Here is a 22,448-nt window from a genome sequence, read left to right as displayed (position 1 = left end):
GAAACAAAACACTTTCAAAACTACAAAACAAGAAAACGACGTAGAACGAAACCTGAACATAAACTTACATAACTAAACATAAACTCACGTACAGGAAACAGACGACATCGAAACGAAACGAAACAAACAAACGCTACAGTCCCGTGTGGCACGAACATACATACTGACACGGAAGACAATCACCCACAACGAACACTGTGACAACGCCTACCTAAATATGACTCTTAATTAGAGGAACGCCAAACACCTGCCTCTAATTAAGAGCCATACCAGGTAACCCAAAACCAACACAGAAACAGAAAACATAGAATGCCCACCCAACCTCACGTCCTGACCAACTAACACACATAACAACTAACATAAATAGGTCAGGAACGTGACATTACCCCCCCCACAAGGTGCGAACTCCGGACGCACCAGCACAAAGTCTAGGGGAGGGTCTGGGTGGGCATCTAACCACGGTGGTGGCTCAGGCTCCAGGCGCGGTTCCCACCCCACCATAATCCATCCTAGCTTCCTCCCTCCAAAAATGTCCACCCTCTTTTTTCCCCCACAAAATCCTCTTAATAACATACCTAATAAGGACAACACCGGGACAGAGAGATAAATCAAGACAGAGGGATAGATAAGAATATAGAGGTAGATGAAGATAGAGAGGGAGATCAGGATAGAGGGGCAACTCCGGACTGAAAGGCAGCTCCGGACAGAGAGACAGCTCTGGACTGATGGGCAGTTCTGGGTATCTAGCCTTTTCAGGCTGAAGGGCAGCTCATGGCTGACTGACGAATCTCGACGCTCATGGCTGGCTGACGGCTCTCGACGCTCATGGCAGGCTGACGGCTCTCGACGCTCATGGCAGGCTGACGGCTCTCGACGCTCATGGCAGGCTGACGGCTCTCGACGCTCATGGCAGGCTGACGGCTCTCGACGCTCATGGCAGGCTGACGGCTCTCGACGCTCATGGCAGGCTGACGGCTCTCGACGCTCATGGCGCTCTGACGGCTCTCGACGCTCATGGCGCTCTGACGGCTCTGGCTGCTCATGGCGCTCTGACGGCTCTGGCTGCTCATGGCGCTCTGACGGCTCTGGCTGCTCATGGCTCTCTGACGGCTCTGGCTGCTCATGGCTCTCTGACGGCTCTGGCTGCTCATGGCTCGCTGGCGGCTCTGGCAGATCCTGTCTGATTGGCGGCTCTGGCAGATCCTGTCTGGTTGGCGGCTCTGGCAGATCCTGTCCGGTTGGCGGCTCTGGCAGATCCTGTCTGGTTGGCGGCTCTGGCAGATCCTGTCTGGTTGGCGGCTCTGGCAGATCCTGTCTGGCTGACGGCTCTAGCGGCTCCTGTCTGGCTGACGGCTCTAGCGGCTCCTGTCTGGCTGACGGCTCTGTAGGCTCATGGCAGACGGGCGGCTTTGCAGGCTCATGGCAGACGGGCGGCTTTGCAGGCTCCTGGCAGACGGATGGCTCAGACGGCGCTGGGGAGACGGATGGCTCAGATGGCGCTGGGGAGACGGATGGCTCAGATGGCGCTGGGGAGACGGATGGCTCAGATGGCGCTGGGGAGACGGATGGCTCAGATGGCGCTGGGGAGACGGATGGCTCTGGCCGGATACGGTGCACTGTAGACCTGGTGCGTGGTGCCGGAACTGGAGGCACCGGGCTAAGGATAAGCACCTTCCTACTAGTGCGGGGAGCAGGGACAGGGCACACTGTATTCTCAAAGCCCACTCTATAACTGATGCGTGGTACCGGCACTGGTGACGCCGGGCTGAGGACAAGCACATCAGGATTAGTAGGGGGAGAAGATACAGTTTGTACAGGGCTCTGGAGACGCACTGGTAGCTTAGTGCGTGGGGCCGGAACTGGAGGCACCGGGCTAGATACACGCACTACAGGGAGAGTGCGTGGAGGAGGAACAGGGCTCAGGATACGCACTGGTAGCCTAGTGCGTAGTGTAGACACTGTAGGTACTAGGCTGGGGCGGGGAGGTGGTGCCGGAAATACCGGACCGTGAAGACGTACTGGCACTCTTGAGCATTGAGCCTGCCCAACCTTACCTGGTTGAATGCTCCCGGTTGCCCGACCAGTGCGGGGAGGTGGAATAACCCGCACCGGCCTATGTAGGCGAACCGGGGAAACCATGCGTAAGGCAGGTGCCATGTATGCCGGCCCGAGGAGACGTACTGGAGACCAGACGCGTTGAGCCGGCCTCATGACACCTGGCTCAATACCCAATCTAGCCCTCCCAGTGCGGGGAGGTGGAATAACCCGCACTGGGCTATGCACTCGTACAGGAGACACCGTGCGCTCTACTGCGTAACACGGCGCCTGCCCGTACTCCCGCTCTCCACGGTAAGCCTGGGAAGTGGGCGCAGGTCTCCTACCTGCCCTTGGCCCACTACCTCTTAGCCCCCCCCCAAGAAATTTTTGGGAATTACTTACGGGCTTTTTCGGCTTCCGTGCCAGACGCGTTCCCTCATAGCTCCGGTTCCTCTCCCCGGTAGCCTCTGCTCTCCTCAGTGCCTCCACCTGTTCCCATGGGAGGCGATCCCTACCAGCCAGGATCTCCTCCCAAGTGTAGCAACCCTTTCCGTCCAATACATCATCCCATGTCCATTGCTCCTTTCTCTCCTGTCCCTTACTCCGTTTAGTTTTCCCTTGCCGCTTGGTCTTAGCGTGGTGGGTGATTCTGTAAACGGCTGTCGCTCTCCTCATCCTCAGACGAGGTGAGGAGAGAAGGATCTTCAGACCAAAACGCAGCTTGCGGGAAATAAGCCATCTTTTTTATGAATACGATGGCAACACGAAACGAAACAAAACACTTTCAAAACTACAAAACAAGAAAACGACGTAGAACGAAACCTGAACATAAACTTACATAACTAAACATAAACTCACGTACAGGAAACAGACGACATCGAAACGAAACGAAACAAACAAACGCTACAGTCCCGTGTGGCACGAACATACATACTGACACGGAAGACAATCACCCACAACGAACACTGTGACAACGCCTACCTAAATATGACTCTTAATTAGAGGAACGCCAAACACCTGCCTCTAATTAAGAGCCATACCAGGTAACCCAAAACCAACACAGAAACAGAAAACATAGAATGCCCACCCAACCTCACGTCCTGACCAACTAACACACATAACAACTAACATAAATAGGTCAGGAACGTGACACATTTGAAATGTCTTTATTCTTTTGGAACTTTTGTGAGTGTAATGTTTATTGTTACTTTTTATTTTTTATTGTCTACTTCACTTGCTTTGGCAATGTTACCCATGCCAATTGAGAGAGAGAGAGAGAGAGAGAGAGAGAGAGAGAGAGAGAGAGAGAGAGAGAGAGAGAGAGAGAGAGAGAGAGAGAGAGAGAGAGAGAGAGCGAGAGAGCGAGAGAGAGAGAGAGAGAGAGAGAGAGAGAGAGAGAGAGAGAGAGAAAGAGAATAATTTTGCCTTCCTTTAATGATACATTCACATTTCTTTAAAACCTCACCCCCCCTAAAACAAAACAAAAAACATCCCTGTACTGCAGTAATGCATACTCTACCCTACGATACAAAACAACACCACACATCACAGTAACCGAAAACCTCACCACTTCTACAACCGTTTATCCAACCCATCTTCCCCAGCTGTACAGACAGCCTTCCCGACACACATATCTCCTGAAACATCTCCACTCTTTTTATAATTTTATAGAACTCAAATTCCACCCTAAGGCACCCAGAGACCATCCCATTAAGTAATAGTAAAGGGTCTGTTATCTCTCCACCTTTGACCCTGTTCCTCCTTGTTAGCCAAATAGCAAACTTGCCTGAGCAAACAGAAAATTCAACAACAAACATTTCGCCTTCTCCTTATTTGAATACCTGTACCCCATTATAAACATCCCAACAGTAAACTCCACCCTCAACCTCTCACACAGACATTCCAGCAGAGCCATTAATGGCATTAACCTGGCGCACACAGAAAACACATGAATCACTGTTTCACTCATGACACAGAAAGGACACCAGTGCCAACCATCTGTTTGTGGCCAGGGCTCCATGTAGAACACTCCACTGGAGGTCCCTTGACCTCTTTGGTACTGAGACTTTGTTGAGCCCCCTCCATCTAAAACCCACCATACTCTCCGCCCCACATACCCCCTGCCACTGATATGCCTTCACTCCTGTTAGGCTCCTAATGTTCATTCCGCGGCCTGCTAACCGCGGCCTGCTAGCTACCTAGAGCTGCTTGGACCCCTACTAATCCACGACTGGTCTATCGACGTCACCGCACGAAGAGGCAAAAACAGACTTACCTCCATCGCGACGTCCCCCAAAGGCCCTTCTGCTAACTTGCTAGCCCCGGTCTACTAACTGCTAGCTTGCTAGCCCCGGTCTGCTAACTGCTAACTTGCTTGCCCCGGTCTGCTAACTGCTACCTTGTTAGCCCCGGCCTACTAACTGCTAGCTTGTTAGCACCGGCCTGCTAACTGTCTGAATTGCCGTGTCCCCAGCCAGCCCAACCACTCACTGGACCCATATGTTCACTTGGCTACGCATGCCTCTCTCTAATATCAATATGCCTCGTCCATTACTGTCCTGGTTAGTGATAACTGTCTGATTTCACTGTAGAGCCTCTAGCCCTGCTCAATATGCCTTAACCAACCAGGGTGTTCCACCTCCTACATATGCAATGACATCACCTGGTTTAAACGTCTCTAGAGACTTTATCTCTCTCATCATTACTCAATGCCTAGGTTTACCTCCAATGTACTCGGTCCTACCTTACCTTTGTCTGTACACTATGCCTTGAATCTCTACTATCGTTCCCAGAAACCTGCTCTTTTTACTCTCTGTTCCAAACATGCTAGACGGCCAATTCGTATAGCCTTTAGCCGTACCCTTATCCTACTTCTCCTCTGTTCCTCTGGTGATGTAGAGGTTAACTTCTTGCGAATATAGGGGGTGCTGTTTCGCATTAGCATAATTTGCTCTACAGATTAAACTGCCTAGTACTCAATTCTTGCTCGTACAATATGCATATTATTATTATTATTGGATAGAAAACACTCTCTAGTTTCTATAGCCGTTGGAATTTTGTCTCTGAGTGAAACAGAACTCCTTCTACAGCACTTTTCATGAGAGGGAGTCAGATTTCAGACATCTTGGCCCCTGATCTGGGGTCGGTTTAAAGGTCCCTGTAAATGCTATGGAGAAACAGACACTGCTTACGTCTTCCCCTGGGTGTCAGTACGTGGTGACGCTTTGAATGGAGTCAATTGCGCAATCAGGGGCTGTATAAAACAGCAAATACCGGAAGTAGCTTCCCTTTGCTGCCTGCGCCTGACGCACGAAGGACGTCGGACTCGCCTCCTTCCAACCTGTTGTTTAGCCAGTAATAGTTCTCCGGTCATGTTTTTACTCGTTATAGGTGTTAAAAACATCATAAGGTAGTTAATTTAAACCGTTTTATAGCAATTTATATCCGTTTAGTGCGATTTTGAGGCATTTCTTTCTGAGACACTTTGAACCGCTGGGCACGTTTCCAGTTCATGCCGAACGTTAGTGGGCATTTCCACATGGCAAGAGGACAGCTTTCGACCAAAAGACGATTAGACCCAAGAAAGGATTCATTGCCCAAGATTCTGATGGAAGAACAGCTCATAGTAAGAACAATTTTTGATGATAAATCGTGTTTCTGTCGAAAAATGTTAAACGCTTATGCCGCCATTTTGTTTGGTATAGCTTCGCTTGGCGCAACCTGTATTGAAAAGTAAGGATAATTTAAGCGATTGTATTAAGAATTAAATTGTCTATCAATCGCTGTCCACCCTGTATTTTTTAGTCAAGTTTATGAGTATTTATGTATAAGACTAGATCACTGTCTCATATGGCGCACAACATTTTCTGACCAGTTGGGCTACTTTTCTCATTGTCTAACCATGATTTTGGTGGCTAAATATGCAAGTTTTCGAACAAACTCTATATGTATGTTGTAATATGATGTTACAGGCGTGTCATCTGAAGAATTCTGAGAAGGTTAGTGAAAAAATTAATATATTTTGGCGATGATTACGTTATCGCTCTCTTTGGCTAGAATCAATGCTCTGGTAACGTTTGCACATGTGGTATGCTAATATAACGATTTATTGTGTTTTCGCTGTAAAACACTTAGAACATCTGAAATATTGTCTGAATTCACAAGATCTGTGTCTTTCCATTGCTGTGAGCTGTGTATTTTTACGAAATGTTTTATGATTAGTAATTAGGTAATACACGTTGCTCTGTATTTTTTCCAGTCGAGTTGTGATGGTGGGTGCAATTGTAATGTCACGATCGTGTGGCGGATTGACGGACCAAAATGCAGCAGTTGGAAAATAAGCCATCTTCCTTTTATTTAACAACACGAAGATGAACACGACACAAAACTCTATACAAACTAACAAAACAACAAAACGACCGTGAAGCTACAAACGTTGTGCACATACATACAGGCTACAAACGTTCTACATAGACAATTACCCACAACCAATGAGAGCCTATGGCTACCCTAAATAAGGCTCCCAATCAGAGACAACCGAAATCAGCTGTCTCTAATTGGGAACTCATTCAGGCAACCATAGACTCTCCTAGACAACTAAACATACATAGACAACACTAGAAACATGTACTCCACACAAACCCATATACTATACACAACCCCTTTACCATAAACACCCAAAACCAACAAAACATAAACATTCCCCATGTCACACCCTAACCTAACTAAAATAATAAAGAAAACAAAGAATACTAAGGCCAGGGCGTGACATGTAAACTATGATTTATACCTGAAATATGCACATTTTTATAACAAAACCTATCCTATACCATAAATATGTTATCAGACTGTCATCTGATGAGGTTTTTTCTTGGTTAGTGGCTATCAATATCTTTATTTGGCCGTATTGGTGATAGCTACTGGTGTTGAGAAAAAATGGTGGACAAAGAAAAATGGTGTCTTTTGCTAACGTGGTTAGGTAATAGATTTACATATTTTGTCTTCCCTGTAAAACATTTTAAAAATCTGAAATGGTGGCTTTATTCACAAGATCTGTATCTTTCATTAGGTGTCTTGGACTTGTGATATAATGATATTTAGATGCTACTATTTAATTGTGACTCTATGCGAGCGATGCTACTCAGTGTGGGGGGGGGGGGGGGGGGGGGGGGTTGCTCCCGGACCCGGGGAAGAGAGGCGTGAAAGGTTAACTTCTTGTCAATATGGGGGCGCTGTTTTCACTTTGTAAAAAATCGTTCCCAAATTAAACTGCCTCGTACTCTATTCTAGATCGTACAATATGCATATTATCATTACTATTGGATAGAAAGCACTCTCAAGTTTCTAAAACCGTTTGAATTATATCTGAGTAAAACAGAACTCATTTTGCATCGAACTTCCTGATAGGAAGTGAAAAATCTGAAATCGAGGCTCAGTTCCAGGGCCGTCCTATTCATTTGCTTGAAATCTATGGATATACATGCACTTCATTCACCTTCCACTACATGTCAACAGGCAGTGGGAGGTGGAATGGGGTGTCTAGCTTGATCTGAGGTCAAACAAGAGCTCTTGGAATGACGTGACCAATTTTTCCTTTGTCTACCAAGGACATCATTATTGGCTTCTGAAAAGCGTTCGGTATAGACGGCTAATATCTCCGGCTTTGATTTTATTTGATACATGTGATAATATCATCGTAAAGTATGTTTTTTCAATATAGTTTTATCAGATAATTCAACGTTTATCGGGAGTTTTGGAGTTTTCCGTTCTCTGCGTTAGGTGAAGATGGACATCTTCGCGCCACTTGGCTAGCTAAGGTTGCTAATTCGACAGGAGAAGAGGACATTCTAAAACCAAACAACGATTTATTCTGAGCAAAGGACTCCTTGTACAATATTCTGATGGAAGCTCAGCAAAAGTAAGAACCATTTATGTTATTTCGTATTTCTGTGGAAAATGTTTAGTCGTATTTTCCTTCCTTTTTGCGGGCGCTGTCTCGCTATAACGTAAGCTGTTTGTTATGGTAAAGTTATTTAACCTGTTGAGGATGGGGGCGCTGTTGAGACTATTTATGCTAATTGGGTAATTTTTGAAACGGCTTCCCACAAAATCCTTGATCGTACAATATGCATATTATTATTATTATTGGATAGAAAACAGTCTATAGTTTCTATAGGAGTTGAAATTTTGTCTCTAAGTGGAACAGAGCCCATTCTACAGCAATTTCCCTGACATGGAGTCAGATTTCAGAAATGTTGGCCACTGTTCTGAAGTCAGTTAAAAGGGCACTGTTATTGCTATGACTATACGGACACTTCTTACGTCTTCCCCTGGATGCCTTTACGTGATGACGATTCCAATGGGGTCGATTGCGCGTTCACAGGCCCTATAAATTAAAAAACCCTGTAGCTAGCAAGTCTTTTCTTGGTGCGTCACGCGCGTGGAGGACACCGACCCTCTCCTGTTCCAAGCGTTAGTTTAGCCTGTTATATTTCTCCGGTCATCTTTTCACTCGTTATAGGAGTTAAAAACATCATAAGGTAGTTAATTTAAAGCGTTTTATAGCAATTTATATCCGTTTAGTGCGATTTTGGGACATTTATTTCTTGAAACGATGTGAATAGGTGGGCACGCTTTTCAGTTCATCCCGAACGCAGTTGGCATTTCCACATGGCAAGAGGACAGCTTTCCACCAAAAGACGATTACTCCCAAGAAAGGATCCTTTGCCCAAGATACTGATGGAAGAACAGCTCAAAGTAGGACATTTTTATTATGATAAATCGTGTTTCTGTCGAAACATTTTAGTGGCTTAGGACGCCATGTTTTTTGACGTAGCTTCGCTTGGCGCAAACTGTATTGAAAAGTAAGGATAAATTAAAAAATGTAATACCGCAATTGTATTAAGAATTAAATTGTCTATCAATCCCTGTCCACCCTATATTTTTTAGTCACGTTTATGAGTATTTATGTATAAGAGTAGATCACTGTCTAAGTGGCGCAAGGACATTTTCTGACCAACTGAGCTACATTTCACATTGTCTAACCATGATTTTGGTGGCTAAATATAAACATTTTCGATCAAACTGTATATGGATGTGTGTAATGTGATGTTACAGGAGTGTCATCGGAAGAATTCTGAGAAGGTTAGTGAAAAAATTAATATCTTTTGGCGATGTTGACTTTTATCGCTCACTTTGGCTAGAATCAATGCTGGGCTGCTAATGTGCTATGTGCTAAGCTAATATAACGATTTATTGTGTTTTCGCTGTAAGACACTTAGAAAATCTGAAATATTGTCTGTATTCACAGGATCTGTGTCTTTCGATTCGTGTATGCTGTGTATTTTTACGAAATGTTTGATGATTAGTAAGTAGGTAAACACGTTGCTCTAAGTAGTTTTTCTATTCCATTTGTGACGGTGGGTGCAATTGTAACCTATGCCATCTACCTGAAATATGCACTTTTTTCTAACAAAACCTATCCCATACCATAAATATGTTATCAGACTGTCATCTAATGAGTTTTTTTGTTGGTTAGGGGCTATAAATATCTTAGTTTAGCCGAATTGGTGATGGCTACTGGTGTTGGTGGACAAATAAAAGATGGTGGATTATGCTAATGTGTTTTTAGGTAATAGATGTACATCTTTACATATTGTGCCTTCCCTGTAAAACATTTTAAAAATCGGACATGTTGACTGGATTCACAAGATCTGTGTCTTTCATTAGCTGTATTGGACTTTAATGTGTGAAAGTTAAATATTTAAAAAAATATTTTTTTGAATTTCGCGGCACTGGTTTTTCAGTGGGGGGGGGGGGGGTGCCGCTAGCGCCACGCTGATCCTAGACAGGTTAAAAAAAATCTAACACGGCGATTGCATTAAGAACTAGTGTATCTTTCATTTGCTGTCCAACATGTATTTTTTAGTAAAGTTTATGATTGAGTTCTTTGTTTAGATTAGGTGATTAGATTAGGTGACTGTCCAAAATTTCTCTGGAGATTCTGGTGAATTGATGCTACATATTCACAATGTATAACCACGGTTTGCAGCTCAAAATATGCACATTTTCGAACAAAACATAAGTGTATTGTATAACCTGATGTTATAGGACTGTCATCTGATGAAGTTGGTCAAGGTTAGTGATTAATTTTATATCTTTTGCTGTTTTTTTGCGATCGCTACCTTTGCGGTGAATGAATGCGGTTGTGTGTTTGGCTATTGTGGTAAGCTAATATAATGCTATATTGTGTTTTCGCTGTAAAACACTTAAAAAATCTGAAATATTGGCTGGATTCACAAGATGTTTATCTTTCATTTGCTGTACACCATGTATTTTTCATAACTAAATACTCATCATAAAACATTTATTTCACGTTGCTCTCTGTAATTATTCTTGCTGCTTCGGTGCTATTTGTGATTGTAGCTGCAATGTAAAAATTGATTTATACCTCAAATATGCACATTTTCGAACAGAACAGATTTATTGTATAACATGTTATAAGACTGTCATCTGATGAAGTTGTTTCTTGGTTAGTCACTAATTTATATCTCTATTTGGTCGGTTTTGTGATAGCTACCTATATGGTGAAAATATGCGGTTGAGTCTTTTGCTATTGTGATTAGCTAATAGAAATACATAGTGTTTTCGCTGTAAAACATTTTAAAAATCGGAAATGATGGCTGGATTCACAAGATGTGTATCTTTCATTTGCTGTATTGGACTTGTGATTTCATGATATTTATATGCTAGTATTTACTTGTGGCGCTATGCTAGGCTATGCTAGTCAGCTTTTTTTACTGATGAGGATGCTCCCGGATCAGGGATGGTGATGAAGTAGAGGTTAATCCAGGTCATGCAGCGCCTAGCTCCACTCCCACTCCCCAGGTGCTCTCATTTGTTGACTTCTGTAACAGTAAAAGCTTTGATTTCATGCATGTTAACATTAGAAGCCTACTCCCTAAGATTGTTTTACTCACTGCTATAGCACACTGCCAACCCGGATGTCTTAGCCGTGTCTAAATCCTTCCTTAGGAAAACCACCAAAAACCCTGAAATCTTCATCCCTAACTATAACATTTTCCGCCAAGATAGAACTGCCAAAGGGGGCGGTGTTGCAATCTACTGCAAAGATAGCCTGCAGAGTTCTGTCTTACTATCAAGGTCTGTACCCAAACAATTCGAGCTTCTACTTCTAAAAATTCACCTTTCCAGAAACAAGTCTCACTGTTGCCGCTTGCTATAGACCACCCTCTGCCCCCAGCTGTGCCCTGGACACCATATGTGAATTGATTGCCCCTCATCTATCTTCTGAGCTCGTGCTACTAGGTGACCTAAACTGGGACATGCTTAACACCACAGCCATCCTACATTCTAAGCTTGATGCCCTCAATCTCACACAAATCATCAATGAACCTACCAGGTACAACCCCAAATACGTAAACATGGGCACCCTCATAGATATCATCCTAACTAACTCGCCCTCCAAATACACCTCTGCTGTTTTCAATCAAGATCTCAGCGATCACTGCCTCATTGCCTGCATCCGTAATGGGTCTGCGACCAAACGATCACCCCTCATCACTGTCAAACGCTCCCTAAAACACTTCAGCGAACAGGCCTTTCTAATCGACCTGGCCGGGGTATTCTGGAATGACATTGACCTCCTCCTCGTCAGTAGAGGATGCCTGGTTATTCTTTAACTAACCTCCAGATGAGCTTCAATGCCATACAACTCTCCTTCCGTGGCCTCCAACTGCTCTTAAATGCAAGTAAATCTAAATGCATGTTATTCAATCGTTCGCTGCCAGCAGCTGCCCGCCCGTCTAGCATCACTACTCTGGACGGCTCTGACTTAGAATACCTGGACAACTACAAATATCTAGGTGTCTGGTTAGACTGTAAACTCTCCTTCCAGACTCACATTAAGCATCTCCAATCCAAAATTAAATCTAGAATCAGCTTCCTATATCGCAACAAAGCATCCTTCACTCATGCTGCCAAACATACCCTCGTAAGACTGACCATCCTACCGATCCTCGACTTCGGCAATGTCATCTATAAACTAGCCTCCAACACTCTACTCAACAAATTGGATGCAGTCTATCACAGTGCCATCCATTTTGTCACCAAAGCCCCATACACTACCCACCACTGCTTTGTCGTAACATCTTCATGACTGTCTTGGTGTGCTTGGACCATGATAGTTTGTTGGTGATGTGGATGCCAAGGAACTTGAAGCGCTCAACCTGCTCCACTACAGTCCCGTCGATGAGAATGGGGGCGTGCTCAGTCCTCCTTTTCCTGTAGTCCACAATCATCTCCTTTGTCTTGATTATGGTAAATCACTAAAACAGTCCAGAAATACACTATGGAAAAAGAAGGAACAGCACATCAAAAATCAGCTCAATGTAATTGAAGAATCCATCAAATCTAACCACGAAAATTGGAAATCTCTAAACAAACAACAGCACGAAGAGTTATCTGTCCAAAATGGAGATGTATGGATAAACCACTTCTCCAATCTTTTTGGCTCTATAACAAAGAACAAATAAAATATATACATGATCAAATACAAATCTTAGAATCAGCTATTAAAGACTACCAGAACCCACTGGATTCTCCAATTACATTGAATGAGCTACAGGAAACAATATAAACCCTCCAACCCAAAAAGGCCTGTGGGGTTGATGGTATCCTAAATTAAATGATAAAATATACCGACCACAAATTCCAATTGGCTCTGCATTATCATTAACAGCGGACTCGTACATTTCCTCAGCGGAAAAAACAAATGTCAAATTGGCTTTTTACCAAATTACCGTACGACAGACCACGTATTCACCCTGCAGACCCCAATTGACAAAGAAACAAACCAAAACAAAAGCAAGTCTTCTCATGCTTTGTTGAGTTAAAAAAAGCTTTCGACCCAATATGGCATGGGGACCTGCTATACAAACTGATGGAAAGTGGTGTTGGGGGAAAAATATACGACATTATAATTTCCATCTACAGTACACAAATAGCAAGTGTGCTATTAAAATTGGCAAAAAACACACACATTTCTTTCCACAGGGCTGGGGGGTGAGACAGGGATGCAGGTTAAGCCCCACCCTCTTCAACATATATGTCAACTAATTGGAGAGGGCACTAGAACGGTCAGCCACACCCGGCCTCACCCTACTAGAATTTGAAGTCAAATGTCTACTGTTTGCTGATGGTCTGGTTCTTCTCTCCCCAACCAAGGAGGGCTTACAAGAGCACATATAGTGGCAAGAACCCTTTAGAAATACCTGTATTTCTGTCACGTTCGTCGTAGTGAGGATACCAAGGCACAGTGTGATATGTATACATTATTTTTAATCAAACGAAGAAACACTAAACAAACTAACAAAGAAACAAAACAAACGTGAAGCTATAATATACGAGTGCTAACATGCAACTACACATAGACAATAACCCACAAAACCAAAATGGAAAATGGAAACCTAAATAGGATCCCCAATCAGAGACAACGATAAACATCGTCGCTGGAGGCTCCGGACTGGGGATCGTCGCTGGAGGCTCCGGACTGGGGATCGTCGCTGGAGGCTCCGGACTGGGGATCGTCGCTGGAGGCTCCGGACTGGGGATCGTCGCTGGAGGCTCCGGACTGGAGATCGTCGCTGGAGGCTCCGGACTGGAGATTGTCTCTGGAAGCTCCGGACTGTGGCCCACCGTTGGAGGTTCCGGACTGTGGCCCGTCGTTGGATGTTCCGGACTGTGGCCCGTCGTTGGAGGTTCCGGACTGTGGCCTGTCGTTAGAGGTTCCTGACTGTGGCCCGTCGTAGGAGGTTCCGGACTGTGGCCCGTCGTTGGAGGTTCCGGACTGTGGCCTGTCGTTGGAGGTCCCGGTCTGTGGCCTGTCGCCGGAAGCTCTGGACTGGGTACTGTCGCCGGACGCTCTGGACTGAGTACTTAATTTTTCCATCGATAATAGCAAGCTGTTCAGGCCCTGAGGCAGCAAAGCAACCCCAAACCATTATGCTCTCTCCACCATACTTTACAGTTGGGAAGAGGTTTTGATGTTGGTGTGCTGTGCCTTTTTTTCTCCACACATAGTATTGTGTGTTCCTTCCAAACAACTCAACAGTAGTTTCGTCTGTCCACAGAATATTTTGCCAGTAGCGCTGTGGAACATCCAGGTGTACTTTTACAAACTTCAGACGTGCAGCAATGTTTTTTTTGGACAGCAGTGGCTTCTTCTGTGGTGTCCTCCCATGAACACCATTCTTGTTTAGTGTTTTATGTATCATAGACTCGTCAACAGAGATGTTAGCATGTTCCAGAGATGTCTGTAAGTATTTAGCTGACACGCTAGGATTCTTCTTAACCTCATTGAGCATTCTGTGCTGTGCTCTTGCGGTCATCTTTGCAGGACGGCCAGTCCTAGGGAGAGTAGCAACAGTGCTGAACTTTCTACATTTATATACAATTTGTCTTACTGTGGACTGATGAACATCAATGCTTTTAGAGATACTTTTGTAACCCTTTCCAGATTTACGGAAGTCAACAATTCTTAATCTTAGGTCTTCTGTGATCTCTTTTTTTGGAGGCATGATTCACATCAGGCAATGCTTCTTGTGAATAGCAAACTCAAATTTTGTGAGTGTTTTTTATTGGACAAGGCAACTCTAACCAACATCTCCAATCTCATCTCATTGATTGGACTCCTTTTATTTCACCTTTATTTAACCAGGTAAGCTAGTTGAGAACAAGTTCTCATTTACAACTGTGACCTGGCCAAAATAAAGCAAAGCAGTACGACACAAACAACAATACAGAGTTACACATGGAATAAACAAGCGTACAGTCAATAACACAATAGAAAAAGTCTATATACAGTGTGTGCAAATGGCGTGAGGAGGTAAGACAATAAATAGGCCATAGTAGCGAAGTTATTCACAATTTAGCATATTAACACTGGAGTGATAAATGAGAAGATGATGATGTGCAAGTAGAGATACTGGTGTGCAAAAGAGCAGAAAAGTAAATAAAAACAATATGGGGATGAGGTAGGTAGATTGGGTTGGCTATTTACAGATGGACTATGTACAGCTGAAGCGATCGTTTAGCTGCTCAGATAGCTGATGTTTAAAGTTAGTGAGGGAAATATGTCTCCAGCTTCAGAGATTTTTGCAATTCGTTCCAGTCACTGGCAGCAGAGAACTGGAAGGAAAGGCGGCCAAAGGAGGTGTTGGCTTTGGGGGTGACCAGTGGGATATACCTGCTGGAGCGTGTGCTACAGGTGGGTGTTGTTATCGTGACCCGTGAGTTGAGATAAGGTGGAGCTTTACCTAGCATAGACTTATAGATGACCTGGAGCCAGTGGGTCTGGTGACAAATATGTAGCGAGGGCCAGCCGACTAGAGCATACAGGTCACAGTGGTGGGTGGTATAAGAGGATTTGGTACCAAAATGGATGGCACTGTGATACACTGCATTCAGTTTGCTGAGTAGACTATTGGAAGCTATTTTGTAGATGACATCGCCGAAGTTGAGGATCGGTAGGATAGTCAGTTTTACTAGGGTAAGTTTGGCGGCGTGAGTGAAGGTGGCTTTGTTGCGAAATAGAAGGCCGATTCTAGATTTGATTTTGGATTGGAGATGTTTAATATGAGTCTGGAAGGAGAGTTTACAGTCTAGCCATACACCTAGGTATTTGTAGTTGTCCACATATTCTAGGTCAGAACCGTCCAGGGTAGTGATGCTAGTCGGGCGGGCGGGTGCGGGCAGCGAACGGTTGAAAAGCCTGCATTTGGTTTTACTAGCATTTAAGAGCAGTTGGAGGCCACGGAAGGAGTGTTGTATGGCATTGAAGCTCGTTTAGAGGTTAGTTAACACAAAGAAGGGCCAGAAGTATACAGAATGGTGTCGTCTGCGTAGAAGTGTATCAGGGAATCACTCGCAGCAAGAGTGACATCAGTGATATATACAGAGAAAAGAGCCAGCCCAAGAATTGAACCCTGTGGCACCCCCATAGAGACTGCCAGAGGTCCGGACAACAGGCCCTCGGATTTGACACACTGAATTCTGTCTGTGAAGTAGTTGGTGAATCAGGCCAGGCAGTCATTTGAGAAACCAAGGCTATTGAGTCTGCCGATAAGAATTCGGTGATTGACAGAGTCGAAAGCCTTGGCCAGGTTGATGAAGACGACTGCACAGTACTGTCTCTTGTCGATGGCGGTTATGATATCGTTTAGGACCTTGAGCGTATCAAAGGTGCACCCATGACCAGCTCAGAAACCAGATTGCACAGCGGAGAAGGTACGGTGGAATTCGAAATGGTCAGTGATCTGTTTATTAACTTGGCTTTCGAAGACTTTGAAGAGAGGCAGGGCAGGATGGATATAGGTCTAACACAGTTTAGAGTGTCTAGAGTGTCACCCCCTTTGAAGAGGGGGATGACCGCGGCAGCTTTCCAATTTTTAGGGATCTCGGACGATACGAAAGAGAGGTTGAACAGACTGGTAATAGGGGTTGCAACAACAGCGGCGGATAATTTTAGAAAGAGAAGGTCCAGATTGTCTAGCCCAGCTGATTTGTACTGGTCCAGGTTTTGCAGCTCTTTCAGAACATCTGCTATCTGGATTTGGGTGAAGGAGAAGCTGGGGAGGCTCGGGCAAGTAGCTGCGGGGGGGGCCAGGTCGATTGGAAAGTGTTTTAGGGAGCGTTTGACAGTGATGAGGGGTGGTCGTTTGACCGCGGACCCATAGCGGAGGCAGGCAATGAGGCAGTGATCGCTGAGATCCTGGTTGAAAACAGCAGAGATGTATTTGGAGGGCAAGTTGGTCAGGATAATATCTATGATGGTGCCCATGTTTACGGATTTAGGGTTGTACCTGGTAGGTTCCTTGATGATTTGTATGAGATTGAGGGCATTTAGCTTAGATTGTAGGACTGCCGGGGTGTTAAGCATATCCCAGTTTAGGTCACATAACAGTACGAACTCTGAAGATAGATGAGGGGCAATCAATTCACATATGGTGTCCAGGATACAGGTGGGAGCTGAGGGGGGTCTATAACATGCGGCAATAGTGAGAGACTTATTTCTGGAGAGATTAATTTTATAAAATAGAAGCTCGAACTGTTTGGGCATAGACCTGGAAAGTATGACAGAACTTTGCAAGCTATCTCTGCAGTAGATTGCAACTTCTCCCCCTTTGTCAGTTCTATCTTGACGGAAAATGTTGTAGTTGGGTATGGAGATCTCAGAATTTGTGTTGGCCTTCCTAAGCCAGGATTCAGACACGGCAAGGACATCAGGGTTGGCGGAGTGTGCTAAAGCAGTGAGTAAAACAAACTTAGGGAGGAGGCTTCTGATGTTAACATGCATGAAACCAAGGCTTTTCGATTACAGAAGTCAACAAGTGAGAGTGCCTGGGGACACGTAGGGCCTGGGTTAACCTCCACATCACTCGAGGAACAGAGGAGGAGTAGGATGAGGGTATGGCTAAAGGCTATCAAAACTGGTCGTCTAGTGCGTTGGGGACAGAGAATAAAAGGAGCAGATTTCTCGGCGTGGTAGAATAGATTCAGGGCATAATGTGCAGACAGGGGTATGGTGTGGTGCGAGTTAGGTTAGCTAACTCCTGACTCCAATTAGCTTTTGGAAAAGTCATTAGCTTTGGGGTTCACATACTTTTTCAAACCTACACTGTGAATGTTTAAATTATGTATTCAATACAGGCAAGAAAAATACAATACTTTGTGTGTTATTAGTTTAAGCACACTATGGTTGTCTATTGTTGTGACTTAGATGAAGATCAGATCACATTTGATGTACAATTTATGCAGAAATCCAGGTTCCAAAGGGTTCACATACTTTTTCTTGCCGCTGTAAATCTTCTGCACAGATTCTGTCAGACCTGGGCCCTGACAGTAAATCTTAGTAAGACTAAAATAATGGTGTTCCAAAAAAGGTCCAGTTGTCAGGACCACGAATACAAATTCCACCAAGACACTGTTGCCCTAGAGCACACAAAAAACTATACATACCTTGGCCTAAACATCAGCGCCACAAGTAACTTCCACAAAGCTGTGAACGATCTGAGAGACAAGGCAAGAAGGGCCTTCCATGCCATCAAAAGGAACATAAAATTCGACATACCAATTAGGGATCTGGCAAAAAATACTTGAATCAGTTATAGAATACATTGCCCTTTATGGTTGTGAGGTCTGGGGTCCGCTCACCAACCAAGAATTCACTAAATGGGACGAACACCAAATTTAGACTCTGCATGCAGAATTCTGCAAAAATATCCTCTGTTTACAACATAAAACACCAAATAATGCATGCAGAGGAGAATTAGGCCAATACCAGCTAATTATCAAAATCCAGAAAAGAGACATTAAATTCTACAACCACCTTAAAGGAAGGATTCCCAAACCTTCCATAACAAAGCCGTCACCTACAGAGAAATGAGCCTGGAGAAGAGCCCCTTAAGCAAGCTGGTCCTGAGGCTTTGTTCACAAACACAAACAGACCCCACAGAGCCCAAGGACAGCAACGCAATTAGACCCAACCAAATCATGACAAAACAAAAAGATAATTACTTGACACATTGGAAATATATATATATATATTTTAAACAGACCAGAATGCTATTTGGCCCTAAACAGAGAGTACACAGAGGCAGAATACCTGACCACCATGACTGACCCAAAATTAAGGCCATTTTTGAGTATGTACAGACTCAGTGAGCATAGCCTTGCTATTGAGAAAGGCCGTCAAAGGTAGACCTGGCTCTCAAGAGAAGACAGGCTATATGCACACTACCCACAAAATGATGTGGAAACTGAGCTGCACTTCCTAACCTGCCAAATGTATGACCATATTAGAGACACATATTTCCCTCAGATTACACAAACCCACAAAGAATTTGAAAACAAATTCCATTTTGATAAACTCCTATATCTATTGGGTGAAATACCACAGTGGGCAACCACAGCAGCAAGATTTGTGACCTGTTGCCACAAGAAAAGGGCAACCAGTGGAGAACAAACACCATTGTCAATACAATCTATATTTATGTTTATTTATTTTCCCTTTTGTACTTTAGCTATTTGTACATCATTACAACACTGTATATAGACATAATATGACATTTGAAATTACTTTATTATTTTGGAACTTTTGTAAGTGTAATCTTTACTGTTAATTTTTTATTGTTTATTTCACTTTTGTTTATTATCTATTCACTTGCTTTGGCAATATAAACATATTTTTCCCATGCCAATAAAGCCCCTTAAATTGAAATTGAGTACGAGAGAGAGAGAGTACGAGAGAGACTTTAACTATTTGCACATCATTACAACACTGTATATATACATAATATGACATTTGAAATGTCTTTATTTTTTGGAACTTTTGGAAGCGTAATGTTTACTGTTAATTTTTTATTGATTATTTCACTTTTGTATATTATCTATTTCAGTTGTTTTGGCATTGTAAACATACGTTTCCCATGCAAATAAAGCCCTTATATTGAAATTGAATTGAGTACTAGAGAACGAGAGAGAGAGAGTACGAGAGAGAGAGAGAGTATGAGAGAGTACGAGAGAGAGAGAAGGAGGAGGTAGAGAGAAATGTGAAGGTGGACATACAAATGTCTTTAATGTATGGCTAATTTGCTTAAAGAATCCCCCCTGTCTTCTCTTTATTGTCTCTATGAACCGGTCATGGCCCTCCCTCCCTCTCCATGGCCCTCCCTCCCCCTGGCCCTCCCTCCCCCTGGCCCTCCCTCACCCTGAGCCTTTGAATGGAGGGACCACCCAAGAGGACTTGCTTCACCCAATAGGACCAGAGCTTCACAGGCAGGTAAAGTAACCCGTCAGGGGTTCAGCAGTTCATGTTCTGGGAACTAGTTATTTGGAGTATTGAGACAGCTGGGTATAATATACTGTGTGATCTGCTATCAATGCAGTGTATAAAGCTAAAGGGATGCTGACTGAGGAACACAGAGATCAGATGGAATTCTTCTACACTGCATCTGCACATGTTTCTATTCATGTTCTGCACTCAGCAAAATAATGTTTACCGCGTGTCACAAAATGAAACTCAATAGCATTTCATTTGTGTCTTGTTTTGCCAGAGGAGAATATCTACAGCAATCCCAAGATGGGAAAATGGTCAACAAACTAATATCTAATACATGTAGGATTGGTCAAGTCAAATGTGTTCATTTCAATATTTTCAAATTGTTTGAGCGGCTAATGAGGTGCACATTGGATGATAACTGCTTTCTCACACGCTTGAAATTATGCCAAATGCCATTAGGAAAACATTTGCCATTGTTTGTCTACAACACAGAAAGATTCATCTTGAAAATATTATATTGTATTCAGAGTTTCAGACACAGCTGACATGTGGCCCTAATCCGACCCATATATTTTAATGGAGCATAAATTATAAATCTAAATGATTCTGCCTTGGACACTCACAAATTGCCGAAACCAATAAAAATGATTGCCTGGCTGTGTACACAATGGCCTTTCTCTCTCGAAGGGGAAGGAAACAGGGAAAATACACACCAAGCCAAGCTATTGGTGGAGCAACTCTAGAGGGCTATCAAAAACATTTCAGTCAAATGCTGAATCACAACACTATACAGGGAGAGGGAGGGAGAGGGAGAGGGAGAGGGAGAGGAGAGGGAGAGGGAGAGGCAGAGGCAGAGGGAGAGGCAGAGGCAGAGGGAGAGGCAGAGGGAGAGGGAGAGGGAGAGGGAGAGGGAGAGGGAGGGGAGGGGAAAGGGAGAGGGAGAGAGAGAGAGAGCAAGAGAGAGAGAGAGAGCGCAAAAGAGAGAGAGAGCGCAAGAGAGAGAGAGAGCATGAGCGAGAGAGAGAGAACAAGAGAGAGAGAGTGCAAGAGAGAGAGCGAGCGAGAGAGCGCAAGAGAGAGAGAGGTCGCAAGAGAGAGAGAGAGCGCAAGAGAGAGAGAGGTTGCAAGAGAGAGAGAGAGCGCAAGAGAGAGAGAGCAAGAGAGAGAGAGAGAGAGCAAGAGAGAGAGAGAGAGAGAGCAAGAGAGAGCAAGAGCAAGAGAGAGCAAGAGAGAGCAAGAGCAAGAGAGAGAGAGAGAGATGGAGACGGAGAGGGAGACGGAGAGGGAAAGGCAGGCTGTTTGGACTTCCTGTTTGGGCAGTCTCATTTCATGACTGGATAACATTCAGTACAGAGTGAATTCCCTTTTACTGAGGGATGGAGAGGGGTGGAGTGGCGGGTAAAGTGGCAGAGAAAGAGACCAGGGGGTGGGGGGTATTCATTACACAGTCTTAATTCAGCCAAATAAATAACATACAATGTCTGGGAGCTTCGGAGACCAAGACTTCATTTAAAAGGCTACATCGATGGCCCTTACTCATTCTGCTGGTCTATCCTTGTGAGAATCTATGTGTGTGTGTGTGTGCCTTACATCTCCCATTCGGTGCATCTAATTTCGTTATATAACCCTCAGACACTGTGTACATGTTGGAGGATGTGTTTGTGTGAATGTGAGTAGGGGGGTAAGTGTGTGTGTGTGTATAGATATAGATGTGTATAGATGTGTCCCCACTCCCTGTGAGAGTGTGTCCCTGTTAGAGGGGTGTCAGGGGGGTACAGGGACATCTGCTTCGCCTTTGGACTAGTGGAAACACAAAGGCCATCAAAGTGACAGAGGTTAAGTCAATCCACGACAGACCAGCTGCTCCCACCCCCCCTACACACACCACACACCCCACACACACACCAAACACACCATCCTTACCCATTCATACCCTGCCCACACACACACCCCCTCCTTACCCATACATACCCTGCCCACACACACACACACCCTCTTTATCCACACATACCCTGCCCACACACACCCTCCTTACCCACATATACCCCGCCCACACACACACTCCTTACCCACACATACCCTGCCCACACACACACACACCCTCCTTACCCACATATACCCCGCCCACACACACACACTCCTTACCCACACATACCCTGCCCACACACACACACACACCCTCCTTACCCACATATACCCCGCCCACACACACACCCTCCTTACCCACACATACCCTGCCCACACACACACACACACCCTCCTTACCCACACATACCCTGCCTACACACACACACACACACCCTCCTTACCCTAACATACCCTGCCCACACACACACCCTCCTTACCCAATCATACCCCACCCACACACACACCCTCCTTACCATAACATACCCTGCCCACACGCACCCTCCTTACCCACATATACCCCGCCCACACACACACCCTCCTTACCCACACATACCCTGCCCACACACACACACACACACCCTCCTTACCCTATAATACCCCGCCCACACACCTACCCTCCTTACCCTAACATACCCTGCCCACACAC

The sequence above is a fragment of the Salvelinus fontinalis genome, chromosome 2, assembly GCF_029448725.1.
Source record: "Salvelinus fontinalis isolate EN_2023a chromosome 2, ASM2944872v1, whole genome shotgun sequence".
Lineage (NCBI taxonomy): Eukaryota > Metazoa > Chordata > Actinopteri > Salmoniformes > Salmonidae > Salvelinus > Salvelinus fontinalis.
This window is presented reverse-complemented; position numbering follows the sequence as displayed.